General features: G+C 36.3%; 1 non-coding gene across 1 annotated transcript; it reads left to right on the top strand.

The window, feature by feature from the left end:
* The first annotated feature begins 2,627 nt into the window (after positions 1 to 2,627).
* Positions 2,628 to 2,731, top strand: LOC127743073 (small nucleolar RNA R71). The gene has a single exon (XR_008004380.1). It is a non-coding gene; the product is annotated as a small nucleolar RNA R71 (small nucleolar RNA).
* Positions 2,732 to 7,101: the final 4,370 nt, after the last annotated feature.

Here is a 7,101-nt window from a genome sequence, read left to right as displayed (position 1 = left end):
CCCTCGAGCAAGAGAAGAAAGAAAAGAAGAAGAAGAAGAGAAATTATGGAGGAGAGTAAGGGAGGTGTATTCGGCCAAGGTGGAGAAGAGGGGGTTGTGTTGTGTGAAAATTAGGGAGAATGGAGGGGTTTATATAGTGAGGGGAGAGGGAGTAGGTTCGGCCATTTAGGGTGGGTTTGGGTGGGAAAGAAATTTGAATTTTGAAGGTAGGTGGGGTTTTTGGGGAAGAGTGGATGGATGTGAGTGGTGAAGGGGGTGATTGGGAAGAGAGATTGAGGTGATTGGTGAAGGGTTTTGGGGAAGAGTGTTTATTGGAAAAAGAGGATGAATGTTGAGAAGAGGGGAGAATATGGTAGGTGGGGATCCTGTGGGGTCCACAGATCCTGAGGTGTCAAGGATTTACATCCCTGCACCAATTAGGCATGTATAATGCCTTTGCATGCAATTCTGGCATTTAAACGCCGAAGTGATGCATGTTCTGGGCGTTCAATGCCCATGTGCAGCATGTTTCTGGCGTTGAATGCCAGTTCCATGCTTGTTTCTGGCGTTGAACGCCAGTTCCATGCTTGTTTCTGGCGTTCAGCACCAGCTCTCCTCAGGATGCATTCCTGGCATTTAAACGCCAGGATGTTGCTTGTTTCTGGCGTTCAACGCTAGATCCATGCTCTGTTCTGGCGTTGAACGCCAGCCAGATGCTCCTTACTGGCGTTTAAACGCCAGTAAGTCCTTTCTCCAAAGTGTGATTTTACTTCTGCTGTTTTTGATTCTGTTTTTAATTTTAATATTTTTTTCATGACTCCACATGATCATGAACCTAATAAAACATAAAAGAACACTGAAAATAAAATAAAATTAGATAAATAAAAATTGGGTTGCCTCCCAATAAGCGCTTTTTTTATGTCAATAGCTTGACAGTGGACTCTCATGGAGCCTCACAGGTGATCAGGTCAATGTTGTAGACTCCCAACACCAGACTTAGAGCTTGGATGTGGGGATTCAACACCAAACTTAGAGTTTGGCTGTGGCCTCTCAACACCAAACTTAGAGTTTGATTGTGGGGGCTTTGTTTGACTCTGTACTAAGAGAAGCTTTTCATGCTTCCTCTCCATTGTTAAAGAAGAAGATCCTTGAGCCTTAAACACAAGGTAGTCCCCATTCAATTGAAGAACTAATTCTCCTCTTTTAACGTCTATCAAAGTTCCTGCTGTGGCTAGAAAAGGTCTTCCAAGGATGATGCATTCATCCTCCTCCTTCCTAGTGTCTAAGATTATGAAATCAGCAGGGATGTAAAGGCCTTCAACCTTTACCAACACGTCCTCTACCAATCCATAAGCTTGTCTTATTGACTTGTCTGCCATTTGTAATGAGAATAAGGCAAGCTGTACCTCAATGATCCCCAGCTTCTCCATTACAGAGAGTGGCATAAGATTTATACCTGGCCCCAGGTCACACAAAGCTTTTTCAAAGATCATGGTGCCTATGTGCAGGGTATTATGAATTTGCCAGGATCTTGTCTCTTTTGAGGTAAAGTTTGCTGAACCCATGTATCTAGTTCACTAATGAGCAAGGGAGGTTCACCTTCTCAAGTCTCATTACCAAATAACTTGGCATTCAGCTTCATGATAGCTCCTAAATATTGAGCAACTTGCTCTCCAGTTACATCTTTATCCTCTTCAGAGGAAGAATAGTCTTCAGAGCTCATGAATGGCAGAAGGAGATTTAATGGGATCTCTATGGTCTCTATATGAGCCTCAGATTCTCGTGGGTCCTCAATAGGGAACTCCTTCTTGCTTGAGAGACGTCCCATGAGGTATTCCTCATTGGGATTCACGTCCTCTCCTTCCTCTCTAGGTTCGGCCATGTTGATTATATCAATGGCCTTGCACTCTCTCTTTGGATTCTCTTCTGTATTGCTTGGGAGAGTACTAGGAGGAGTTTCAGTTATTTTCTTACTCAGCTGGCCCACATGTGCCTCCAGATTTCTGATGGAGGACCTTGTTTCACTCATGAAACTTAAAGTGGCCTTAGATAGATCAGAGACTAAATTTGCTAAGTTAGAGGTACTCTGTTCATAATTCTCTGTTTGTTGCTGAGAAGATGATGGATAAGGCTTGATATTGCTGAGCCTATTTCTTCCACCATTATTAAAGCCTTGTTGAGGCTTTTATTAATCCTTCCATGAGAAATTTGGAAGATTTCTCCATGATGAATTATAGGTGTTTCCATAAGGTTCACCCATATAATTTACCTCTACTATTGCAGGGTTCTCAGAATCATAAGCTTCTTATTCAGAAGATGCCTCTTTAGTACTGTTGGATGCATTTTGCCATCCATTCAGACTTTGAGAAATCATGTTGACTTGCTGAGTCAACATTTTGTTCTAAGCCAAAATGGCATTCAGAGCATCAATTTCAGGAACTCCCTTCCTTTGAGGCGTCCCATTATTCACGGAATTTCTCTCAGAAGTGTACATGAACTGGTTATTTGCAACCATGTCAATAAGTTCTTGAGCTTCTGCAGGTGTTTTCTTTAGGTGAATGGATCCACCTGCAGAATGGTCCAATGATATCTTGGAAAACTCAAATAGACCATAGTAGAATATATCTATCATGGTCCATTCTGAAAACATGTCAGAAGGACATCTTTTGGTCATCTGCTTGTATCTTTCCCAAGCTTCATAGAGGGATTCACTATCTTTTTGTTTGAAGGTCTGAACATCTACTCTAAGCTTGCTCAGCTTTTGAGGAGGAAAGAATTTAGCCAAGAAGGCTGTGACCAGCTTATCCCAGGAGTCCAGGCTATCTTTAGGTTGAGAGTCCAACCATTCTCTAGCTCTGTCTCTTACAGCAAAAGGGAAAAGCATGAGTCTGCAGACTTCAGGATATACTCCATTAGTCTTAACAGTCTCACAGATCTGCAAGAACTCAATTAAGAACTAGTAGGGATCTTCTGATGGAAGTCCATGAAACTTGCAGTTTTGTTGCATTAGAGCAACTAGTTGAGGTTTTAGCTCAAAATTGTTTGCCCCAATGGTAGGGATTGAGATGCTTCTTCCATCAAACTTGGAAGTAGGTGTAGTGTAATCACCAAGCATCCTCCTTGTATTATTGTTGTTAGGCTTGGCTGCCATCTCCTTCTCTTGTTCAAAAATTTTAGTAAGGTTGTCTCTGGATTATTGTAATTTAGCTTCTCTTAGTTTCCTCTTCAGAGTCCTTTCAGGTTCTGGATCAGGTTCAACAAGAATGCCTTTCTCCTTGTTCCTGCTCATATGAGAAAGAAGAGAATAGAAAAAGGAGGAGGAATCCTCTATGTCACAGTAAAGAGGTTCCTTATTATTAGTAGAAGAAGAAAGGAAAACGAAGAATGGAAAATCCAAACACAAGGGTAAGGATAGAGGTAGTGATTTGAGATGAAGAGAAGTGTTAGTGAATAAATAAATAAATAGAAGAAGAGGAGAGGAAAGGAATTTCGAAAATAAATTTTGAAAAAGGAGTTAAATGATTTTCGAAAATAAAGATAAGAAATGAAATTAAAATTAAAATTTAAAATAATTAATTAAATAAAAAGAATTTTTGAAAAAGAGGGAGGTATTTTCGAAATTTATAGAGAGAAAAGTTGTTAGGTGGTTTTGAAAAAAGATAAGAAACAAACAAAAAGTTAAATAGTTAGTTGAAAAAGATTTAAAAATCAAATTTAAAAAGATAAGAAGATAAGAAGATAAGAAGTTAGAAAAGATATTTTAAAATCAAATTTTTGAAAAAAAAAAGATAAAATTTTGAAAAAGATATGATATAAAAGATAAGATAAAAAGATATGATTAAAAAGATATGGTTAGAAAAGATTTAATTTTTAAAATTAAAATTGATTACTTGACTAACAAGAAACTACAAGATATGATTCAGAATTCAAAGATTGAACCTTTCTTAACAAGAAAGTAACAAACTTCAAATTTTTGAATCAATCACATTAATTGTTAGTAAATTTTCGAAATTTTGAAATAAAATTAAGAAAAAGATTTTTGAAAAAATTCAAATAAAAAATTCGAAAATAAAAATAATGAAAAAGAATTGATTTTTGAAAAAGATTTTGAAAAGATAAGATTTTTAAATTTGAAATTTTGACTTGACTAACAAGAAATAACTAATTTTAAAATTTTTTTGACTAAGTCAACCCAAAATTTTGAAATTTATGAGAAAAACAAGGAAAAGATATTTTTTAATTTTTGAAATTTTAATTATGAGAGAGAAAAACATAAAAAATGACTCACAACATAAAAATTATGAATCAAAACACATAATGCTTGCAAGAACACTATGAATGTCAAGATGAACACCAAGAACATTTTGAAGATCATGATGAACATCAAGAACATATTTTTGAAAAATTTTTTGATGCAAAGAAAATATGCAAGACACCAAACTTAGAAAACTTTAATGCTTATACAATATGAATGCATAGATGCACATGAAAAACAATAAAAGACACAAAGCAAGAAAACATCAATATCAAACAAGAAGACTTACCAAGAACAACTTGAAGATCATGAAGAACACTATGAATGCATGAATTTTCGAAAATTGCAAGAACAATATGAATATGAAATTGACACCAAACTTAAAATATGACACAAGACTCAAACAAGAAACACAAAATATTTTTGGTTTTTTATGATTATATGATTTTTTTTGGATTTTCTTTTAATTTTTTCGAAAAACATATAGAAAATAAGAAATCCAAAATTTTTAATAAGAATTCCAGCAATCTTTCAATATTAGCCTAAAGCTCCAATCAAGGGTTGGGCATGGCTTAATAGCCAGCCAGCTTTAGAAGATATAAATCAGGCATGTAACAATTGATATTCCAATTAACTTGCCTCTATGCTGATGGTTTTGAAGCCTCAATCCAATTGAGTTAGACATGGCTTTACAACCAGCCAAGCTTCAACATACTTTATGAAACACTAGAATTCATTCTTAAAAATTTTGAATAATTTTTCGAAAATAAAGAAAAAATTTTGAAAAATATTTTTGAAAATTTTTTGAAAAGAAAAATAAATAGAAAATTACCTAATCTGAGCAACAAGACGAACCGTGAGTTGTCTATACTCGAACAATCCCCGGCAATGGCACCAAAAACTTGGTGCACGAAATTGTGATCATTAACAATGGCGCAAAAAACTTGGTAACGCTCTCAAACGTGAATCAAACTTAGTCACAACTCCGCACAACTAACCAGCAAGTGCACTGGGTCATCCAAGTAATACCTTACGTGAGTAAGGGTCGATCCCACGGAGATTGTTGGTATGAAGCAAGCTATGGTCATCTTGTAAATCTCAGCTAGGCGGATAGTAAATGTTATGGAAATTTCGAATAATAAATAAAACAGAAAATAAAGATAGAGTTACTCATGTAATTCAATGGTGGGAATTTCAGATAAGTGTGTGGAGATGCTTGTCCCTGTTGGATCTCTACTTTCCTACTGCCTTCCTTCAATCCTTCTTATTCCTTTCCATGGCAAGCTGTATCTAGGGCATCACCGTTGTCAATGGCTACATCCCATCCTCTCAGTGAAAAAGGTCCAAAAACTCTATCACAACACGGCTAATCATCTGTCAGTTCTCGATCATGTTGGAATAGAATCCCTTGATTCTTTTGCGTTTGTCATCATGCCCAACAATCGCGAGTTTGAAGATCGTCACAGTCATTCAATCCCTGAATCCTACAAGGAATACCATAAATAAGGTTTAGACTTTCCAGATTCTCATGAATGCCGCCATCAATCTAGCATATACCACGAAGATTCTAATTAAGGAATCCAAGAGACATGCGCCCGGTCTCAGGTAGAACGGAAGTTGTTGTCAGTCACGTGTTCATAGGTGAGAATGATGATGAGTGTAACGGATCATCACATTCATCATGTTGAAGTGCAACGAATATCTTAGAATAAGAACAAGTGGAATTGAATAGAAAATAGTAGTAATTGCATTGAAACTTGAGGTACAGCAGAGCTTCACACCCTTAACTATGGTGTGTAGAAACTCCACCGTTAAAAATACATAAGTGATGAAGGTCCAGGCATGGCCGAATGGCCAGCCCCCAAAATGAGATCAATAGTCTCCTAAGATGAATAATAAAATAAAACTAACACCAAAGATATCTAATACAATAGTAAAATATCCTATTTATACTAGACTAGCTACTAGGGTTTACAGAAATAAGTAATTGATGCAGAAATCCACTTCCGGGGCCCACTTGGTGTGTGCTTGGGCTGAGCTTGAGCTTTACATGAGCTGAAGCTTCTTTTGGAGTTGAACGCCAAGTTGTAACGTGTTTTTGGCGTTCAACTCTGGTTCGTGATGTGTTTCTGGCGTTTGACTCTAGAATGCAGCATGAAACTGGCGTTGAGCGCCAGTTTACGTTGTCTAATCTCGAATAAAGTATAGACTATTATATATTGGTGGAAATCCCTGGATGTCTAATTTTCAAATCCGTTGAGAGAGCTCCATTTGGAGTTCTGTAGCTCCAGAAAATCAATTTCGAGTACAGGGAGGTCAGAATCCAACAGCATCAGCAGTCCTTTGTCAGCCTTTTTATCAGAGTTTTGCTCAGGTCCCTCAATTTCAGCCAGAAATTACCTGAAATCACAGAAAAACACACAAACTCATAGTAAAGTCCAGAAATGTGAATTTAGCATAAAAACTAATGAAAACATCCCTAAAAGTAGCTAGATCCTACTAAAAACTATATAAAAACAATGCCAAAAAGTGTATAAATTATCCGCTCATCAAGTGTCTATGTCTTAAAGCTATGAATAATTCCAAGAATCATTCACCTCTCCTAAAATAAAAATGTGCTTAATTACAAAAGAACAAGAAGTACTTGGATTTCAAATTTTATCTTGAAATTAGTTTAATTATTTTGATGTAGTGGCAATACTTTTTGTTTTCTGAATGAATGCTTGAACAGTGCATATTTTTTATAGTGAAGTTTATGAATGTTAAAATTGTTGGCTCTTGAAAGAATGATGAACCAAGAGAAATGTTATTGATAATCTGAAAAATCATGAAATTGATTCTTGAAGCAAGAAAAAACAGTGAAAAAA

The sequence above is a fragment of the Arachis duranensis genome, chromosome 1 (genome assembly GCF_000817695.3).
Source record: "Arachis duranensis cultivar V14167 chromosome 1, aradu.V14167.gnm2.J7QH, whole genome shotgun sequence".
NCBI lineage: Eukaryota > Viridiplantae > Streptophyta > Magnoliopsida > Fabales > Fabaceae > Arachis > Arachis duranensis.
Note: the sequence above shows the minus strand (reverse complement) of the source record. Positions and strands in the feature narration are given on the sequence as shown.